This window comes from Meleagris gallopavo, chromosome 1 (genome assembly GCF_000146605.3).
Source record: "Meleagris gallopavo isolate NT-WF06-2002-E0010 breed Aviagen turkey brand Nicholas breeding stock chromosome 1, Turkey_5.1, whole genome shotgun sequence".
Classification (NCBI taxonomy): domain Eukaryota; kingdom Metazoa; phylum Chordata; class Aves; order Galliformes; family Phasianidae; genus Meleagris; species Meleagris gallopavo.
In genome coordinates this window covers 94,131,273-94,154,775 of record NC_015011.2, presented here as the reverse complement: position 1 = coordinate 94,154,775, position 23,503 = coordinate 94,131,273, and the positions used below count along the sequence as shown (strand labels likewise).

At 37.5% G+C, this 23,503-nt stretch overlaps 1 long non-coding RNA gene across 1 annotated transcript; it reads left to right on the top strand.

Moving 5' to 3' along the window:
* The first annotated feature begins 369 nt into the window (after window positions 1-369).
* LOC109365621 lies at window positions 370-3,656 on the top strand. The gene is made up of 3 exons (XR_002111328.1): window positions 370-477; window positions 1,205-1,309; window positions 3,364-3,656. It is a non-coding gene; the product is annotated as an uncharacterized LOC109365621 (long non-coding RNA).
* Window positions 3,657-23,503: the final 19,847 nt, after the last annotated feature.

The following is a 23,503-nucleotide window of genomic DNA, read 5'->3' as shown; positions in this document are numbered from 1 at the left end:
TTCCTGGCTTTAAATTCCATAATGTCATGTTTAGTTTCCAATGAGTTGGATAAAATTATAATGCAAAATACTTTCTGACTCGTTTCTATTTTGCCAGTAACAATCTATTGCATATATGCAATAAAAAAATTGCATTGGGCATTCTCTGGTTGTGTTCCAGATTTTCAGAGAATTCCAACTCTTCTGGAACTTTCAGTTGTATCCTATCCCTGTATAGGGTATTTCCTTAAATCACTGAACTGCTCAGCAGTCATGCTAAGATGAAAAATCTGGTGTAACTGTTCTGCACTCAAACTCTGCCTGCACAAAATGTTGTGCAAGAGCACATCATAATGGAGGCCATTCTATGTGCACATAGATTCTGAAAGATCCATACTGGGACAGCATAGGCACATCTCCTCCTATCCCTGCGTCCACTCGGGAACTGTGATCACCTGACCTCTGAGCTTTCTGCTTGTGGAATGAGCAATGCCAATGGTAGGTAGTGTCAGTGGGAGATGGAAGTACTGAGCATCACCAGAAAGGAGAGCCTGTAATAGATTTCAGCATACCTTGGACTATAAGCATTTAATATATCAGAATACAAACAAACTTCATTGATATAATCATGTATACTTCAGCATTTTTGAAATATTTTTATACTTTCAATAGTTTACAACTGCTCTACAGTTCTACAAGTTTACACAGCTCTTCCCCAGAATTTTACTATCCAGAAAGATCTTTTAGTGAAATCACTATATATACATGCCGTTAAAATACAAAATAGAAAGAAGGCTATCATAGATTCGAGGCTTACTTCCCACACAGTAAATGAGAAAGTACAAACCCTGTGCATAGAAAAAAAAGATCTTCTAAAATGTCAATTGACTGTCAGTGTACACGCCATGGATGGTTTCATCCACAGATGATGGGGAGGAAGGATTACAAATTATCATGGAAGACACTTTCCCAGGGACTAGCACAAAGCAATTCACTTCTAAAGATACATAGAAGGCTTATCAGGTCTTGCTGCCAAATTCTGGCTCACTGGAGTCTGAGTGAAAAACGTGTAATTGCATTACAGCAAACAATAGCCTTGAAGACCAATTTAAAGCAAGCGAGGTGACTTGCTAAAGAGCAAAAAGAAAGTAAGATTATTTGTTTCTTCAAGCCACCTGTCCTTACATTAGTTCGTCCCCACTGAAAAGATTTTCTGAACGTGCAGCACAGGCATGATCTGTTACCTACGGGGAGTGGCGGTGTTCCCACGGCTCTCAGAGAACAACTGAACACTACTAGGGAGCATCCTAATCTACATTTAGGCTGGCAGGTAAGACATGCAAACTTAAATAACACAGATTCACAAGTTCCACTGGTATGCTCTCTGCTCCCAGTTAACCTAAAATATTACACATATTGCACACAGGTTACTGCAGAGAGAAACCCTGCAGCTGCATGGCAGTGAATCATAGAATCGTAGAATGACTTGGGTTGGAAGGGACCTCAGGGATCATCAGGTTCCAACCCCACTGCTACAGGCAGGGTTGCCAGCCTCTAAATCAAGTACTAAATCATATTGCCAGCCCATGTCCCTTACACTGTAATTTCAGTGAAAGCAGTGTGGCAGCAGGCTACAAACAGCCAGGACTGGGCCCAGTCAGTGGACTAATACCAGCCATCAGTTTAGCCAAGTATGTGCAAAAGAAGAGATAGTTAACATCTTTAATAATTAATGTACTACCACTAATAAAAATTTAACATTTGTTAAAGGTCAAGTTTAGATTTCAGATATATAATGGTTGACTCATTTTCAATTAATTCAGAACTACATCCAACTTCCTTTTCAGTAGCAAAAGTCTATCTTTCCATGTAGTTTTTAATTTGATAAGTTTTTCATTTTCAAGAGAGCACTCCTTTTCCAAGTGACTTTTTTCAAATTTTCTTACATCATTTTGGAAAGCATGCCTGTAATACCAGCAAGCTCTTATCATGTAAACCAGGCCTTTGCTACACTATGAAGATCATTAGTCTTTTCCCAGTGTTGTTTTTTGTAGTACAAAACATTTTATCCTTTTAAAATAAGATATATTAAGTATGACACTTTTTTAGATTTATAAGTAATTTATATATATACTTAAACATAAATATGTTACTTTTATATGTATCCAAATAAATACAAAACTTTGTTTTCACAAAAGCTTTTTTGAATACATGCATTGAATATGGTAGATACCTATATCTGTGCCTGCTGGATAGTAAAATGATTGGAAAACCCTAACATTTAAAAGGTATACAGCATAGAAATGAATTCTAACCACTTGTACTTTAGTGTCTCCTCATATATCCCAAAATGCTTTAGTACAAATGAAACATTTATATGTCCCCTGCATCTTAGTTTATATATCACTAGCAAAACGGTTTCTTCCCAGATACAAAGTTAATAATAAAAAAGGCAGAAAATAAAAAATAAAAAATAAAAAAAAATCAATGTAACAAACAAAGAAAAAAACACACACTCAAAATAAAAAATACACCAAAGAAGAACAATAAAAGATGCAGAATTTATCATGTCTAGGTTTGAAATGTTATAGACATGTCCCTTTATCCCCTGAAGAGACAAAGCAATTAAGTGCAAAAGGGCTAGCTGAAGTACATTTGAGCAAACTATGTATTTTAAATGAGTCAGAAGTAACAGAGGAATCTTGCCAGAATAAATCTGCTAGCCCAGATCCCTGAATTAATTAAACTCTCTCCAGAAAGTGCTTTGGAACCATAATATACCCCATATCTTTCATTCAAATATCTACTGATGTAGTACTGCAAGTCATCAAATATTACTTAAGTCTCAAGATCATGTCATCTAATCTAATCTCTGCAGCTTCACTATAAATTAATCCATTTACACTTTACTATTACAGCCTCTATTAGAAAAGCTGTGGTTTACTTGTCAGTACAAAGCTTTCCCCTATCCAAAGTGCACAAATCCACTGAAGAGAACTTTTTTCAGTAACTAGTATTATATTATGCTTTTGAGTAATAAATAATGAAAACAAACAAATCCCCAAATATTTATCTCAAAATAATTTTTCACCTCCCAGAACTCCAAAACAAAAGTAAGTATTTTTAATAATGAGAGAAGTAACTGAAGACTAGCATCGCTATCTGTTGATAGGATTTCAGAAATTTTCATCTAGAAGTCAAATACTCTGAAAAGATCAGAGTAATCCCGAAGGCTTTGAATGCTCTTTCCTGGCTTTTTATCACAGTATCATAAATGTTGGAAAGATCAATAACATCATCTAATCTAACCATCTATCCATGCCTGTGACCACTCAAGACCATGTCACTCAGTGCCACATCTATACTTTTCTTGAGAACCTCCAGGGATGGTGACTCCATTGCCTCCACGGGCAGCCTTTTCAAAGCGATATGCCTTCAACATTACATCTTTCACCTTCTTTGAACTTCCTCTCTTCTCCTGGGATGGTGTATTCCATGAAGTGGTTTAGGCCCAACTGCAGCTGTTGGAGGATCGCAGCAATATTTCTGCCACAGGAAGACAATTCTCATGATCATCTTCAATTAATTTACATCACATAGTGAAAGAATGTATTTTAGCATACCTTCTTTATGAGTTATCATCTGTGACTCCTTACAGTTAATGAAATTAAACCAAATTCCAGACAAACTTCAGTGGTCTAGACGCTTATTGTAAGCTACCATTAATATCACATGATATACAGCCAGGGGCGTGCCTCCTATACCCATGTCTCTCTAGTGTGAAAAGACTGTAATAGATAACAACTGAAATTACATTCTGCTAGTCTGATTAATATTTCTGTCCGTTGCTCAGTGTTGCTGGACACCAGGCACAAGTACAATTTTAAAGTAATGGGAAATGTGTGGAATAATGAGTCTCAATTTTTTCTTCTTCAATCCCTCTCTGATATGCTCACCCATTTCCCTCATCCACCCTGTGCTGTCTGTTCTTATTCTGCAGTCCCTCCTCACTATGTGCCCTATGACTTACATCCAATTACGTTTGAATGGCTGACAAACAAACTGATAAACACTTCTCACATATAAAGTCATTTCAAAACTAAAACCAGAATGATAGCATGTTCAATTCCAACAGTTTTTGAATATAACAACAAATTCCTTTATTTCAGTTATTACTCATAATGAAATTTGTATGTTTATGTGGAATATATCAGCTTTAATGAAGAGTCGCCAAGAGTTTCAGAAACAATTATATTAAAGGCCTCATCTAATGCTCTGGGCATCTGCAAAAATCTTTCATAAATACTTCAGATTGTATTTTTTCTAACATTTTTGGAAGTTGCATTAGAAAATGTATTTATAGATCTTTTTAATCAGCAGTATATGGAATAATATATTTAAATGGAATGAAGTGTAGCAGGAAAGTTTCCTATACAAACTGTAACATCAAACATTCATACTTTTGGGATTAATCCAAATTTGTGATAATTTGGGTAGTCTTGATAGGATTCCAGTGTTAGTAAGACTTACAGCAGTAAAGACATAAAATCAAATTAAAGGTGAAGTTTGTGGATTTTTTAAATTTAATTTGAATCTTCCAAGGTACTACCTTTTATTTTTTAAAACAACCCTAACATTTTAGCTCACAGTTTACACAAATACATTTTTCTCTTATGTACTAAGATAGCTATAATGGTCATGCTTCATCCCGAAAAATTATTATTATATATATTCAGCTGAGTTCAGTCTCATTAAAATGACGGATACAAGTAAGTCAAAAAAGCAAAACTGGACTCTGAAATAAATGAAAAAATTAGGATCAGATTTTTATATCCTCCCTGAGCACATTAAGCAGTAAATGCTCCCAAAATACTCCAGGAAACACTACTCAGTACAAGTACAGCCAGAAAGGTCTGCTCTAAATTGGAATTTCTAATTTTCTAGAATGATTAGTAATGAGAACTCAATTATCTCTGCATTCACAGAGCCAAGTGATAAAATAATGCTGCTTTCTTTCAATATCAGTGTAAAATAAAGGACATCAGGTTGTTAAAAAAAATCAATACCTAAAAGAGATTATTATATGAACTCCCAGAAAATCCTTGTCATCTATATTCATATCTGAACTTTGCCTGCACACACTGCATTGATGAATATTAGTGCATTAGATAGACAAACATCATCAGCTCAACATGGTCAGTAGTTTTGAGTTTCATTACCAAACAAAACATCCTGCAAGCAAAGTGATTTCATTAGCATATTCAAACCACCGACTGGCTCTGTTTGAAGGTCATTTGAAATTATTTGAAATATGAGACAGTTTTAATTCTGAAATCTCAAATAATGTTTAAAATTCATTACTCTTCTGGAACATACATAATAACCCCCAATAAAAATTAATCCATACAACTTGATTAATCATTATCCAATATGATAAACCTGGAAAGTGTACCTTCATGGTAAAGGAATAACCATTATGGTAAAACACCACCTCACCCTTCAATATCTCATCTTATCTAAAGTCTATTGTCTTAGCTATTGTCCCCAGAGGTGTTGCTTGAAATTTATAGGTGAGAAAGCTGAAGTGTTAAGTAAAATCAATGGCCAACATTGGGACAGCAGCCAGATCTGTCAACTTACATTTTGGTCTGTGCTTTACTTATAAAACTGTACAGCTTTTAAATGTAGTTCCATGCCATAGGGAAAAGTCTGAAATGGCTTCCTAAGTCATTACAAGTATTCAAAAATTCCATTAACATTTTCCATGTAGTCCATGAGACTGCGGGAAAAGGACCATGTTTGTCCAGCCTCCAAATTCAGAAGCCATCATCTAAGTTATGGGCTGGTTCAGTTTCCACGTGAGTTGGCAGGGAAGAGATCTGTCTGCCTGTTCTGCCTTCACTTGTAAGTGTGAATTTGATTTTTTTTGTTAGGTGGGGAATAAAATGATCTCCTTCATATGCCCCTCTTTAATTATTGCTCAGGCAAAAGTAGGAAAGTGAAAATTTTCCCAAAATAAACACAACTAAACTCAAACAATAATGGTGAAGTGATTGGCATAAACAAACAGCATGGGACTATGAGAATTGTTTATTCTCTTAAAGTGTTCAAATATGTTTCCTTCTCTTTATGGTGAGCATTTTAATGCATCTGGTTGGAATTATGTTAACAGCTTTATCACAAAATCACTGCTCTGGTAACTATCACCCAGATTTCCTTTTGAAATCTCCACCAAGAAGAATAGTGTTTCTGGGCTGGGAGGCTGCCACAACAGGGCTTGAAAATTTCCTCTTAAATCAATGTACTGCATTTTAATCTGACAGTAGATATGTATAACATCTGCAGAGAGGCTTCTCATTGTACTGGCAAGTGAGCTGCCTGAAAGAGCAGGTATTTAAACAAAATACTGAGCCACTTTCCAAGTGTTAAACAAGCGTAACTCAAACCTGTATGTGACTGCAGAAGTGGCAGTGCTTCCTTATAGAGCATAACTCCAGGCAAAGGTAAACCTAAGCTTAGCTCATCAATATTTGATGTTTGAAATCCATACTTTCTTTCATGCTTGGGCCAAAAGAGGTGGATTTCTCCCCATCCAGAAGAGTCAAGCACTCCCCAGGCTATAATTCCACAGCTTTTGCAAGAATCTTGCAAGGAACCTGTAGGATCCACGCAGGTGCTGTTGTTTTTCTTCGCCTGCCAAGCTCATCTTGGGACTGCACAGTGGCTGCAGGAACTGAGCTTTTAAGGAAGTCTCCATTAGGACATTCTTCTTAAAGATGCTGTAAGTCAGAAGATATCCATAGTTTGCACTATAAAACAGCTTAGGGACTTGCAGTAACAAAGCACCTAAGCACCTGACCGAGCTACAGTTGTCACTGTTCACTGCAGGGGAGTTGCACTGGATGGCCTTTAACAGTTCCTTCCAACTACATGATTCTATGATTCTGTGAAATGGAAACTTTCAGAAGGAAAGTTGAAGCAAGCACAAAAAAGGAGGTACGAAAACAGCATGTCTGAGTTTAATATGGTCTTGAGTACTACACTAATAATAGTGCTGCATCCCCACTATGAATTATATTCACAGCCACAGCTGTGGACTTCCAACAATTAAACGAAGAACAGAAATGGAAAATGCAATTTTTGTTGACCTTTTTGTAACATTATCCAGTATACATCACGAGCAACACCACAAGCCATGAACCTATGTTAAATATGTTACCCTGCAAAATGCAATCTGGTTGAGTCCATCTTCCCAACACCCTTTGGTTAACCAAATGGATGAGGAAATCTTTCCCTTTTCTGTTTTCTTGTGACTTTGTTTTATTGCCTCCTCTTTTCAGACTGTGCATCTCCACAGTGGATTTTTTTTAATTTAATTTGAATCTTTCAAGGTTTCACTAGTTTGGAACTGCTAACAATTTGCTTTTCTAAGCTGCCTCCACTTAGTTCACTCAAGCACACTGTGCAAAATCACTTTCCTCAGAGGGCAGCATCATTTTCTTGTCCAGTAACGTTTAAAGCTATTAGCTAAGCAAAAAAGTATAGTATATAAAATAAGGAGCTGACATATCTAAAAGATAGCCAATTTTACCACAGTTTCTCTGCTAGTTGGCATTTACCAGAAGCATATTATAGCAACACAAAATCTAGTTATTGTTGGTTTTATTAACAATAAATTTATTTCTTCCAGAACTTTCCTGTGGGTTGTCTCAGCCCAACCAAATAGCTACCTTCTCCACAGGCTTCAGTACATCTGAATAAATACCAATTCTCAATTTCCAGCCTAGCTGGTGTTGCTTAGAAAAACTGGTGATTTATCCAACTACTGCCTGAGCACACCTGCCTAGATGCCTTTATCAGAGTGCTCATGTCTGTCCCAGAGCACCGAGCACAAGACGACTCTCCAAAAGCATTGGAAAAAAAAACAGGTTTGCTTCTTTAGCATCCCTATCCTTGCATGAGTCATAGCTCCTGATACTTGTTCTGCTATACAGCTTTCATAGAGACTGTCAGACAAGCAACCTGTGTGATGAATTAACCCTCTACAACGAAATTCTATCACTCTCAGCAACTGTTTTATAGTACCTGGAAACAAATTAGCTGTGTGTTCACAAACACCTTTAACAAAGAAAAGTAATTAAGAAATATGGCATTACAGAAAAAACATACTTTGCTATTAATATCTATGCTAACCTATCATCTCCACACAGCAAGCACAATACCTGAGCAGAAGATCTCCACAAAGCCATCTCTTAATCTTTTTCTTAATCCAACACTCAGGCTCATCTTCATGTTTGCAAAACATAACCACTCGTTCTTTTTTCCCCAAACTGTTGAAAGCACGTCCATGTCAACAGCAGAACATTCTTCTAAATGAATAGCAAGACGTATTCCCAACACCAAGCCATTTTTCAAGAGGCAATAAACTTTATATAGAGAATAAATAAATTTATAAAATGAATACTTCATATCTCAAGAGAGAACTAATTGATATTACTAACTGCCTCCACCTGTCCAAGGATTTTATTAATAGCTTAGCTTTAAATAATCATCCTTAGCTAATGACTGCTTATTCAATTTTCACTATTTTCTCAATGGTTAAAAATAATATAAAACATCACAGCGTAACATCAGGTGATGTTTGCTTCAAAAGAATCAACTGTAGTGAAAGATAATAGAAAGGAGATGTGCAGATAGGAAACTATTTGTTGTATAAGTTAGAAATAGGTAAGATATTATTTTGCTACTTATTTGGATTCACAAACATAAACAACCCAGTATGATTTGCTGTGTTTTTACCACATTAAACCACGTGTTAAAAAGTAAGATGACTGACCCCATAATAACTACAGTGACATTCTTGGTGCTGAGTGTGGACCTGATTTCTTCTTCGTATGAATTTTCAGAAAGGAACTTCCACAAGACAAGAATTTTTCCATGATCAGGAATCATTAAGTAAGCATAGAAAATCCTGGGGCAAAAATAGCAAAATTTTATAGATTATATTTGATTATATACAGATACATACACACGTTTCTCAGCTTTGCTTTGCAAAAAAAGAGCTGATTGTATGCTTCTATCACTGACTAAAATAAAAAGCTTCTCAGTATTCACACAGCCTCTTTGAGAATTAGGATTTCTTGAATACAATTTGAAATAATGTCATTCGCTTCTGTTTATACAGAAAAATATTGTTAAAATCTTCCATTTTGTAAAGTTGCCACATTTTAGCCAGTTGCAGGTGGGATTGTCTACAGTCTGTTCCAAACTTCACATAACCTCGAACAGCATCCTACACTTTGGGAAACTTTGGGGAGGTTAACACTGGAACATGTATTTAAATATGGAACAAATGGTCCCCCTTGGATCAATTAGAACAAAGTGAATGTCGTAAAAGCTGGACAATGGTCTGGTTCAAACATATCAGCTAGTTCCACCATCCTCAGATGTCAACCTGGATTCCTACTGAGAAGAAATGTCTTGCAGAGCCCAGAAGTTTTTTTGCAGAACAGTGTGACCGCTTTTAAACATTTTCCTGTTTTTATTAATATTGCCTAAATATGTCTACAACAACTTTCTCTCACCAGAAATTTTGAAAATATAATGTGATGTAAGACTTTGTAAGAGTTAATATGGATTTGAACCCATATTTCTGCGTTTTCTGACAGTGAATGCTATTGAATATTTTAAAAACAATACCTGCAAATATATTTAAAAGAAAAAGTAAAGTTTGGTTTGGTGTCCAAGTGCAACCTTTGAATGAACTGTGCAGAATACAAGATTTCCTTACTGATTGAATGATCACAGATCTCACCATATTTACTTAGCATCCTCCTACTTCCAGTTTTCTAATGTAAACGGCACCTGTATTTAAATTTAGGCTCTCAGAAACACTGCAAATCTTCAATTGTTATGTTATATATACATATATATATATATTCTGAATAAAATAGCCACAAACACCACCAGTTATTCAAAAGAGTCAATAAAATAAGGGGAGGTGCTCAGATACTACAGTAAAAGGCCATCTTCACAGAGGTTATGGATGAGTGGATGTGTGCAAAAGATAAACCTTCACACCAAATACCTTCAAAAACACGTGTTAATTAGGGCTGAATTAAGTAAACTGAAGCATTAAAAAAAGATTGCCTGTATTTTTTCTTAGTAATTGAATAACAAATGAGCAATAAAACTGACTTGAGATCTGTCTTTCATACTGTGAAGTAGCTGGCATCATTTGGTATGTCTTGAATACCAAATTTTACAAACACACTGAATTTTTTCCATGAAACAAAATAGCATAAAAATGAATCAGATATTATAGTCTCTACATGGCACCCTTTTCATAGCACTGGCTTGAGTTTTTTGGCACACCAAGTATCAAAGGCATTTTCTTTGTTAGAGGAGGCATTTTTTATCCATAGCCAAATTAAAGCTTTGCATACATCAATCCATTAATAGAAAATTCAGTGTTCTCTTCTATGTAGGCTTTATTTTGTTTGTTTATTTGTGTTTGGTTTTTTTTGTTTGTTTGTTTTATAGAGAGCCACTGAGATTTTAGCTGTATGTTTGCAACATTTCCATGTTCATTTTAGAAAAACAGGATAAAACAATTAGTAAATTTGCAGTGCTCAAAACCAATCAGATAATGTAACATTTAGTTACAGGCTGGTCTCATTTTAATTTTATTTCAGCTTAATATTTCAGATATAAGTAATAAGCTTCTTTAACCATGCCAGCATCTACTGACTCCACACAGCTGAAATGGCAGCCCTGAGTTGTTGCGAGCTTCTCTACAGAATTTGGATCATCATCCATCAAAAAATGGCAGCCAGAAATGGTAACTCGGATCACCCAAACTCCCGACTTCTTGTTTTAACAGTGTCTCTCACCTTTTCTATCCCAATATAACACATACCAATGTGAATGCTCCTCTCATGGAGATCCAGTCTGAAAGTGGAGTTACAAACTTCAGCCACAAACAAAGAGGCTTAATGGTGTAGCTCAGGTTCTCCTGCTTATCCAGTGGTAATTCTCAATTTGTGCCTCACTGCTGACAGCAGGGACAAGCATTACGTCATATTAGCAGTGAGCAAGAATAAATCATGCCACTGCCACTCTTGTGCAGCCCCACTTTCCACATAAGCTTTACCATCTTAAACAACTATGATCTCTTGTTCCTATTTCTCATCCTAGAATGAAAAGCTATGATTTTTAATTCAAATGAATTGTCATTCAAGAAAGTGTAGTGCACTTGGGCTTACTCCTACCTATCTAGATGGGAGCACATGCAGCACATGCACCTGGAGCAATTGACTTGCTCTGAAAGCTGAGAAATCACTACTAGATTTAATAAGCTACAAGGGCAATTCTTGAGCCATGAGTGGGTTGCTGGGGGCTTCAACTCTCTGAATAGCCTTATTCATTGCCTTTAAAAGTGGGTCACTTATTTCCAGAGCTTAGCGGCCTGGGACCAAATCTTGAGGATGACTGTATTTCACTGGTGAGATGCATTTCTTAGGAGGACACTAAGATATATACAATCTTTAGAAGCTTTAGGCCTTCAGTGGTAGCTATTTAGACTACTTTCAAAGGTACTTCATCCACATTCAGTGCAGGAGAGAGAGATTTGCCTTCCCACGGTCTCTTAAAATACAGGTGAGAGTGCACAGCATTCCTTAGGTCATCCTTATCCCTACCTTTTAACTCCCCTCCTCTTAAATCAATTAAGATGCTGAATGCTCTAAGCCAGACCAGAAGCATTTTATAGCTGCAGACACCTCTTACCTGCCAAGCGCTGAGAAGTACAAGGGTACTGTGATTCCTGCCACAGCATCAGCCATGTGATTGGTGCTACTACAGCACAATGCATCTATGTTGATCTACACAGCTCTGCTGGCAGTGTGCCCCCTCCTGCCTGATATTCCTTATGCATGCTTACCTGCTTTTCTAGGCAGAGTGGTAATCTTTGCTTGTATTGCTCATATCTAAGTCCTGTGGAGAGCTGTTCCTCCTGAAAGGGGAGGCAGGACAAACAATAGAATCCTGTTCTGACAAATTATTTCATTACTTTCTGTTACCAATGGCCTTAAGCTGTGTGTGTGGCTTCAGTTCAGGTTGGATATTATGAAAAATTCCTTCTCAGAAAGAGAGGTCAGGCACTGGCACAGGCTGTCCAGGGAGGTGGTGGAGTCACCATCCCTGGAGGTGTTCAAGAGCAGTGTAGATGTGGCACTAAGGGTTGTGGTTAGTGGAATGATGGGGACGGTGGTCAGAATGGGTGATCTTAGAGGTCTTTCCAACCTTAATCATTCTATGATTCTAACAAAGATGTCCTTATTACAAGCAAAGTGATTGTCTATTTCAGCTTAGATACACATTCTATCTGTAAAGTCAAACACCCAGAAAGGCAGATATCTCAAAATTAAGGAAGACTTCAAAAGAATATTTTCAAAATATACACAGTCTGAATAAGGCATTATTAGCATAGAGATGCACAATCTTCAGTCCTGATGATTCTTTGTGTGTTTGATCCCTTCCTTTTCCTGTCTTCACTGGTTTGTCCTCATATCTGTCCCCAGACCTTTGCCTCATTATCACTGCTTCGCTTTGCTCAAGAGGGAAGATTCACAAACATTTATTATTGCATCCTTTAAGCTCCAGAAAATTTTTGCTGTTATGGATCAAATTGCCCTTTTCAAGGCTGCTTCACTTGCCCAATACGGGCATATTTTCAAAGGGATGTTAATGCATCTTTCTTTGTTAGAAGAAAATCCAAATTATGAATTTTAAGCTTGGGAACTAAATAGAAGCAGTACAAGAGAAGGATTTCTTTTTTTGTTCGAAACATGAGCAAAGTGTATTCCTTTGCTCTTCTCTCTCTCTCTCTCTCAAAAAAAAAAAAAGGGGGGTAGGTGAGGGGGGGAAGTGGGAATAGGCAAAACTGTCCATAAAAATTCATCTGAAATTCCTAGTAAGCATGAAAAATCTCATCCTCAGTGGTCAGAATCTGACAGCTGTAAATAACTGCATAACCATTCTATCAAAGAGCCGGACAGCCTTAACAACAGCAGCACTGGATGAAACTCAAGTGGTTTTTTTACTTTTTATTTTTTATCAGGGAAAGGAATAGATGTTTTTTGTAATACTTTGAAAGGAATACTGCTGAAGGCCAAGGAGAGACTTGCCTGCCTCCAATCCCTACATACTTCCACGAAGGATGTGGGGAGAGAGGCAGGAAACAGCCCTTTCAAAAACTGGAGGGATGTCCCAAAAATAGAGCAGTGGGAATCCTGTGCCAATCTCTCATCCATGTGGAGAAGCATAGAACAGAATCATATCTACTTTGAAGAAGACCTTCCAGATTATCAAGTTCAACTATCAATCCAATCTACTATGCCCATGACTAAACCACTTCCCATGTTATGAGCCCATACATCTCCAGCTGAATAATAATTTTGTCTCTGTTAGGGACACATAGAACAGAACAGAGCAGGACCAGGCAGCATAGACTTCATAACTTTCAATAAAAACACCCCTCAATGGCAAGTCCCTTCCCAGCCCACCCTGCAGGTCCTGCCATGAATAGTGCAGGTCCTGCCATGAATAGTGTGAACATCCCTGTGGTAGCCACCTGAGGTTACAAACCTCCCCACTACCCAGTTCTCACTTACCGTACCATCAAATCGCTGCTAAACAGCAAACAGCACACATTGCATGGGCTTTTAAATTATTAATTACCAGGAGATAGTTGATAATTATTGCACTGTGTGAAAGTACATTTTATGTGGTTGTGTGGAAGACAATGAGATTAGTTCCTGAAAAAGGCTGTCAAGATTAAGCCATGGCTTAGGAGTAATCAGTTAAGAACCAACATGATCCCTGGAGGCCCCCTCACTAGTTGTTAGGTTGGAAGGGACCTCAAAGCTCATCTAGTTCCAGCCCATCAATCACAAACAGGGCTGCCACCCACTAGATAAATTAAAAAGATCTTCCTTGGACGAAACAAAGACTGCACAGTATATGCTGTCTTTGCATGGCGGCATCAGCTCTGTGAACAAAAAATGGTTTTTTGTCCTACCAGTTTTTGAAATGTTTTTGAAATGAAAAGATGAGTTCTCCAAACCCATTGCAGGCAATCAGAAACCTTTTGCTTTTAATGGGAATGCAAAATTTGGGTCCTCTTTGTTATAGTTCTTAAAAATCCTGCAAGAAGTGGGGACTGGCAGTGGATATTTACATAATATAATAACTTGAGTGTAATTCTTGGAATACTTGGAGATTTACATGATCTGTGAAATCCAGTAGAACACAGCAATATGTTATTCAGAAATCACAATTAATATAGCTATACCTAAAAAAAAAAAAGTCCAAAGAAAAATGAAATAATCTGATACAAGGAAAAAAATCGTACTTCTGTACTTTTGTCCCCTTCCAGAAGGAGAAACAAGCCGTGCAGTACTTTTACCAGCAGATGGCAACCGCGAACAGCCAGCCAGCAGAATGCTCAAGGGACGCACACCGCATTCAGAAAGCAAGCGCAGTACTGTGCCATTGCATCACCCTGGTGATTATATTTACTGTACTTCTGCATTTTTTGCTGCATTCCTCCTCGAGTAAAAAAAAAAGAGAGAGAATGCAGTAACAACTAGCCTGGCGCCTCAGTGAAAGAAAAAAAAAAAAGGTTTATACATCCACGAACATGCACAACTGTTTATGCATCTGAAGTTCTCTCTCAGTGATGTGTTGTTTGTTTGTTTGTTTGTTTGTTTGTTTGTTTTTGAGGATTGACTACAAAATAAGGACAGCTGGGCATAGAGTTCAGCAGGGTAAAAGGTGCAGCATGGTCTCAGACCATTACAGACCTGGCAATCCACAGGAACATGGCAGGTTCATTCAGGTCTCAGAATCTCAAAAGTCAGACATGAATCTGAACTTCAGCAGCACACGTTGCTTTGGCTGCATCCAGAACCATTTGATGCTCCCTGATCCCCAGCTATCAGGACAGGTTAAGGTTACACAAATACCTGCTAATCACAGAGGCAAAACCAGCACCCTCAAATACTTCTCATTTCAAAATATTTCCAGGGCATAAGATAATCCATTTATTCAAAACAAAACAAAACGTAACAACAACCCACAGCCCCCTATAAATACAAAAATTTAACATTCTATGGGAAAGGTCCATTGCCCAAAGAAGTCAGTGGAAAGGCTGACTGCTATGAGAACTTGTTTGGCTTTTAATCCTTTGGCTAATCATCAGTGCACACTTCAGAGTGGAAGGAAGAAGTAAAGGAGTCTAGCTCTTAATGTCCAAAGGGTCAAGAATAGCAACAAAATTATGTTTACGGCCAAAAGGGAACTCATGTCTCATTTATTTCAAAGGCTGAAGGAGTAGGATTGATTTCACTTAACTTTAGAAATTTACAGTCAAGATGTCATCAGCTGAGCCTGTCACCTTGGACTCTCTTTATAATCAAGTGAGAAAGAAGGACTAGAGGGTCTAATTACCTGACTAAAATTATCTTTTTCCTGTCTAAATTTGCCAGTTTAGACAGATTATTATTTTGGTGGGGTTTTTTTTGTTTTTTTTTAGATGAGATGAATGGCACCACAAAGTGTTTGTTTCTCTTCACTGGTCGTAAAGCAGATCCAGGACAGGCAGGTCAGATATAATAAGCTTCTATACATTTTGCTTGGAGAAATCTCTCCCCCTCAGCAGTTATTCAGAGACACTAACAGCTCTGCACCATTACCATTAGTTCAGAAGCAACCCATGCACATGCCTATAAAATATTTCTCCATCTCTCTAGAAAAAAAAACAACTGTCTTCAGGTAAGATGTTAAGAGCTGCAGTGTTGGAAAGGGATGCTTATTATCATAGAAACATTAAGGATGGAATGATTACCAAGATCCACCTAGTCCTACTATCTACCCACCCCTACCACACCCACTAAATCATGTTCCTCAGTCCTCCACAGTCCTTGAAAATCCTCCAGGGACAGGGCCACCAGCCCTTTGCTGGACTGTTCCAATACCTCATCACTCCTTCAGAGAATAAATTTCTCCTACTATTCAACCTGAAGCTTCCCCAGCACAACTTAAGTCTGTTACCTCTCATCCTAGAACTGTTCCCTGAGAGAAGAGGCCAATCTCCACCTCGCCTCACCACCTTTTAGGCAGATGAAGAGAGAGATAAGGTCCCCCCCGAGCCTCTCCTTCTCCAGACTGAACAATCCCAGCTTCCTCAGCTGCTCTCCATAAGGTTTTTCTCCAGATCCTTCACCACCTTCATTGCACTTCTCTGGACATGCAGAATTAAAACATCTTGCGTATTTTTGCCACAAACAAACAAACACATAAATAAATAAAGCATGAACCCACAGCTACTTTTAGGGCACATGAACACAGCATCTCAGGAAGCTATTCAAAGTGTATCAGTGTACTGCTGGTAAATTGCTTCAGGTTACAAAATACCTAAGGTGGCCCAGGAGTCTTTTCCATAATTTCAATTATTCAGTCAGAGGCACCTCTTGTAAATGGAGATTCTTCTTCTTTCCCCATGCTACTTGGTTTGACTTGAGAGCTCATCCATGAAATCTGATATAGTGCACCAAGAGGATACCCATGCACACTCACACAGTTCGTAACACAGTGTTTTTTTTCCACCAGAGTCACTGCAAGTGTGCACAGCCACTCATCGCTTTTACTTTTGAGGGTATAACAATGCAGTGGAAGATGTAGTGCCAACAGATTTTGTCTGTGCAATAGAAACACCACCTCAGCAAAAGGAAAGGGATGATGGAGTGTTGAAGGAACTGACACTAAGAATTTGGTGTGAGAATCTGTACTGCCCATGTGCAGAGAACATACTCTCCAAAGAATTAAGCTTCACTCCACAGTTCCTAATCCATTTCACTTCCACCAATGCATTTACTAATTTCATATGTGGCTTTAAAATATGAATGATTCCTGGCAAACAAGAGAAACTTAATGCTTTATATGGAGTGCTTAATTGCAATAAAAAATCCAGTTTAATTATGTGACCACCTGTTGAGACAATGTTAGCTCTAGAGAGAATTATTATCTGTATAAGCCAAAAGCAATAAATCAAGTTGACTACTTCAGTAAAGATGATAGAATTAACCTCTAAGTATTTAATTTAATCCTTTGATCGAAGCATCTCATGTATATATCCATGGTAAAAGCAGTGAAAGAAAAGCTAGGAAAATAGATTTTTCTCGTGGACTAATCTCTAAACCTTTCTGAACAGGAGTCCAATCTTCCAACACCTAAAGCATCATTAGTGGTCCCAAAGCTATATTCATATGGTTTCTTGAACATCTAAGCCATTATTGTTCTCAATAGAATATATTCCTAACTGAGAAGAAAAGTAATTTTATTGATGATATTTAGCTAATTACATTCAGTTCCATCTCATTGAGCATAAACCGATTAACTTGTGGGGAGAGTTTAATCCATCTTAATTAAGTGTACCTCAATTATAACTCTTTGTCCATCGAGTTTTCCGTATGGTATTTATTTCAATCACAGCAGTATGACTAGCAACCATGTTTTAAGATGAGCTAAATGGTCTATAAACACTTAGTTCAAGTCAATTCCAGCTCTCACACAGTCAGGGACATTCACAGTTTGCTATTGAAAAGCTTGTCCTTTGTGCTAACGTTGTTATTTCAGGGTAGAAATTCCTCAGAGCAATTTGTCTGTGTGACTTATGCCTTCCTTTCAGATACCTTATTGAGTCCATTCAGAGAGCAGTCAACTACCCCAAATTTCTGCTAGCTCCAGCTTTGCTTTTTGGGTTATTTGGTGAATGGCAACTGTTACATGGTAATGTCTTCCACTTTTTCTGCCTAGAAAGTTAGCAGGAGAGGGCAGTAGAAGATACACTTGCTTGAGAGTTGTACATTTTTAGTTTTTCCTTTAGAGAACTCTTGCAAGATTTTTAGCCATAAAAAGTGAGACTTTCCAAACGCCTGTTATCAGAAATGCTTCTGGATCCACACCAGTTTTCCACCATTTCATGTGCTACCACTATGAATACTCTGTTTGTGAGTAGAATCAAATACACTATAATTATCCAAGTGCTAGAAGTGTCAGTGAGTCATTTCAAATGTGTTTTATTGAAGAGTTGAGAGCAATGAGATGGTGCTGTTTTGCATGGTGTACCATTCTTCCCTTTCTAATGGGTAGGACAGCTATTATGAGCATGAACAAGCATTGGCCAGCGCTAATTTTTCTGCATACCCATCGCAGAAAAAGATCTTTAAGAACAGAATAGAGATGAACTATGCCAAAAAAAAAAGGTCACTATGCTACTAATCATGCATCCAAACTGTGCAAGCAAAGAAAAAGCCATCTCCACCCAGAAGTCAAGAAGAGAGAATGAGAGTGAGCTGTTCATCTCAAACTTCAGCAGCTGCAGGGCCACCCCTAAATTCACATTGCGTCAGTGTTTTAAAGCAAGGCTCTGTACTAATGTCCAAGACTACTGGTACTTTTTGTGATTCTGCTACCTGACTAAATTCTCCACAATTCCATTTACCTGCCTTTATAAATCTGCTGCACTGAAAAGGAACGAAGATTAGCACGTGCTAATTTGAGAGGAAAATGAATCCAATAATTTTCTTTGTGACTTTCTCTTATTGGTTCTGAGCCACACTGTGATCACATAGACCTTCTTGCAACTGCTTACATCACATACACAGGTGTTTGCTGGGTTAAATTGCAAGTGTTCTGTTATCTTTCATGTGGAAAAAGAGCTGTTTTAGATAATCATTACTTTTATGGCAATAAATGAAGAAGGACTTGATAAATGAAATCTCTGTATTGTTAACAGATGTTTTCCAACTCTTGATACATCCTCTTTGTTTGACTGTCTGTAGTGGAGAAGTGGGTAATGATGACTAAGTATTTGAGCACTCATCTGACACTGAGAAAATAGAATAAGCAAAGAATAGTTCCAAAGCAAGGAGCAGAGATTTTACTGCTTGATTCTTATCACAGTGGCTGGAGCCAGAAATCTAAACCCCTACTGTTTTGTGTTAGAAATACACTGCCAGGAAAAAGGATGTTTCATATTAAATGATGAAGAAGGCTAATCATTTGTGCAGAATCACAAAGCTATTTTAATGGGTTGGCATCAAGCCATGAAACCCATAGTAGTAGTTGGCTCCTTCTGTTATTGGACAGCCTAGAAATGCAATTCTGAGTTCTTTGAAACCTCTGATTTTCCCCTTCTTAAAAAAAAAAAAAATAAAATAAAATAAAATAATAAAAATATAAATATAAGCTAAGATGTAAAAACCACTCTGATTTTTTTCACTGATACTTCCCAAAGTCCTTTTCCCTAACACAAAGTGATGACTCCTGATATTTAGAAAATGCATTATCCTAGATATGTTTTAGAATGAGACACCTGAATGGCACGGCAGCTAGTTAATCTACCTCCTAACCACCTGCTTATAGCTGGGCAAGGACTTCCTCCACTCCACTCTCCTCCTCTCCCTTCCTGGGTGTCCTTGGGAAAGGGCTGCTCCATTGCAGTAGCCCCAGCAGAGAGTCTCCCAGAATAAATGCAAAGAAGCAGGACGTGGGACATATCTCATTGTTGATATGACTTCCCCTCTCGTCCACCAAATGATACACCCTTGAAAAAAATTCAAACACAAGTAAATAAAATGAAAAGTTCATTTAATGCAGCACCAAACTACAGTATCTCCAGAAAAAAAAGTAATTTCACATACAAGACAAATTAAGTCTGGTTTCCTGCAGATTATTCTCATGTGTGAAGACTTTCCTGCAAAAGTAGTAATTATTTTTTCCTCCCTTGATTCTCTAATGTGTGACACCAAATGAGCTCATTCTGCAGCTTCATTTTACTCAACCAAATGACCTGTTTTCATAAAATTTATGTCATTTTATGTTGTTTTTTTTATTTGTTATAAGACTGACAGTCTTCAGTGAAACTTGTCTGAAAATGGCCAGTGAGCTCAAAATTTACTTTAACAGGAGGACTGCAAAAATCTCCTTTCTTGTGGAAAACTAGCTACGTAACCCCACATTCCACACTTCTGAAATTATTTTCACATTATTTTATGCCAGAACAATGTATGGTAAGCACGTGAAACTGTTCAAACTGGCTTAGTCTGTCAGATGGCAATTCAGCTCACAGCTTCTCACCCAACACGCAGATAGTCCTTTAATTGTCCATACTTCACCAAAATTAATACTTTCTTTCTTGTCCATCTTTGCAGAATTTACCAGGCAGGTTATTTTCTACCTTTATAAATAATGCTGCTGTCAATTAAAATCTAGATTTATCTGCAAGCCTTTCATCTCATCTGTGCTACTAATTACAAGCTATAGCAAACAGCACCGCTCTGAGGTAATACTTCACAGATATTTCAGCATTCACTGGCTACTAGAGCTGGACCACTCCTTTATAATGTGACTTTCTTAATTACAATAATTTGTTTTTTGAGAGAAGTCTTTTTTGCACAGTTTGTGTTCACTACTAGGGAAATGCCAAAGAAAAAGTAGAAAGTAGTAGTGTTCACTAGAGGTCAATGGCAAAAAAACAAACAAACAAACAAACAAAAAAAAAACACAAGTAGAAAAAAAAAAAAGACAAGAAAAATGTAAAGCTTTAGTAAAGCTTTATGTTCATTTATGTAGTGGGGAAATGAGAATGAAGAAAAAACGTGAATACTTTAATGAAGAAAAACAACCAGATATGTGAAATGATAACTGTAAAACAATGCTTACTACTTTTGGATGCAAGGCTTCTTAAGACCGCACTGTTGCATGGAACAGGACATGTACCTACCAGTAGGCACCTCAGCCTATGCATCAGAGACCTCAGCTTGTGCAGAGAATAAACTGGCCATTACATACTAGTCACAAAATTAGGTCTCATGGCACACTAACAAATAAAGTCAGCTAAATCTCTCCCTCTGTTCCTCTCCAATTGTAGACATCAAGACAAAAATTTTGTCCCGCTGCTCTGCTTGGTAAAACTTGGAGAGAGCTCCAGTCCAGTATATTACATTGTTTTTCAACTCTTAGTTCATGGTCTGCTGGTGGCTCATAAAACACCAGAAGACGATGTGCAAAATGTCTGCTCAAATAACCATCTTTCCAAACATGCATTTTCATACAGAGGAGCAAAGGAGAACAACAGTAACAGAAAAAGCAAAACAGGGACAAATAAAGATACTAAAATACTCAAACTTCCATCTAACATTTGTTTAGTTAAATGCAAGCATTGTGGATAATCTGCAGAAAGAGATATTTTCCAAAAGATAAGCTAGGCTCTTGGTTTAAAAAATAAAAATGAAAGGAAGAAAAAAAACCATCAAGTATAAGACACAGTGCTGTTCTTAAATGATATCCTTTAGGCCTGTGGACTTCAGGTCTGTCAAATCTCTGGCAAACGGTTTTCTCTACAGGAAAGCCTTCTGGGAGCAGCCCTTTAAATTATTTTGTGTTACTTTGCACTGATGCAGTTGCATTTCTCTGCTGGTGATGTTCAGAAATACAGTCTTTCCTCCCATTCATATCCATAGATGTTATTCTCAATGAATTCAGACTCCGGATTTCAGAAAATTAATTCTTGTACAAGGCAACATGGGCAAAAATGTGAATTGTGCATTGCTTGAAACTGACAGATTGTTTTTCTCCCTCACTTTAATCCCTAAAAGACTGAGTTGTTCCAATTCATTTCCTAGTGGGCAGGTATCCAGATCACAAACAAAAACCCATCACAATTAGTGCTGGCAGCCTCAGTGCCAATCCCAGTAGAGATCCAGAACTGTAAAACAGGAGTTCAGTGCATCCCATAGGCACTCAGAGATCCTTCCAGAACACGTGAAGGATTATATAGAAGGAAAAAAACCAGAGTGTTTACTATCTACCCCTCCAAGGTTTCTAAGAACCATCTTTATTGATTGGGCTTACTGTGGAAGGTCACATGAATTGATGACTATAGAGACGCTTTTTCAGAATTTTACTTGTACACAGTGAGAGTAATTTTGTCCATGTGTCTGTCCTTCAGTTCCATTTGTATGTGATGAGCTTTAAGATCCCTAGACAAAGAGCCATTTCAAAGCAAGTTCATATTCTTTTTAGAAATAAGCAAACAATTTAATTTATTCATGGATTTTTAGTAGGACACTTGCCTTTTCTGGGTCATTTTCATCACTGTTTAATTACTGTTAATAAATAAACAACATATGGTAAGCACATGGGAAAACCACTGAAAATTCATGGATGGCACCTCTCAGTGGTGCTGAATCCTACAAGGCGTAGGGAAAAATTCTTTATGGAATAAACTCAGAAAGTGTTTTACAAAAATGCCAGAGTACCCCTCCTCCTTCTCTCCCCCAACAGAACTTAAACCACAAGTCAACAGAGGCATCTGTTCTTTACACTCTGGAAACTGAAATCTGTTCCAGAAAAAGATAAGGAGACTGCAAGTGTTAGAAGGATATATTATTTTTTTTCTGTTACTTACCAAGTAGCAGAAGGGAGAAAGAATGCTGAAAATGGAGGGCAAATTATATCCTGAAGCTATAGAACTCATTCGCACGCTTTGTATATTTGAGATTATATATTCAAAAACATAAGCAAGATTGAAACGGTAGTTTCAAAAACTACTGTAACTACTAGAGAAGAGTTTACATGGAGTAGCATAAGGCTAGACTTCAAGTTGTTCCAAACCCACCGAGTCTTTATGAAGAGGAAGCTCTAAGCACAGTAGCGGGATTCCTATTAGAACAGAAGGACATTGAAGTGCCTGTTCTCTATGCTCTTAGCATCTCAGCTACAATTTTCCTTATTTCAGCCTCTGCACAGAAAGAAGACAGCACGTGGAAAAGATGAATGCCACCCACACCTGATATAATGTTCCAAAGTTGCTATAGTTTCACACCACTGGAAGTCAACAGGAACGTTTGCTGTTGGTTTTATGTTGGTTTCTCAATTGTACTCTGTGAATGCCCTTCCTCTATGGCAACATGCTGATGCAGCTGACATTCTGACACACCAGCACATCTCTGAATTATCAACCTCTCCATAGTCAGAGGATCAGCACTACTTGATGAGACTCTGATAAATTTCTACATTTTGTATATTTCTATACACACACACACACACAAAATCACGTTATTTTGTCTCTCTAGTAAGATTTTTGCTTATCACATAATAATTTCTTTCTCTCTCTCTCTCTTGAAAGCTTTGCTTATAACCTTCAGCATTATTTACCTTGACTTCTTTGTTCACTATTTCCATGAAAACACATTTCTAGCACTTCACTTGTTCTTAAGCTCCTTTCAAAAGAACCTTATTATGAACCTCAATATGGCAAATTTCCCTTTCTACAAGTCTGCAGGTCTAAAAAGTCTTTCTACATTCTCTGTTTTCTACAGATTAATGTTCTTTCCTGTACTGTAGAACAGTGGTGGAGAAATAAAGCAAAGCATTAAACAAATTTCCTTCCTACACT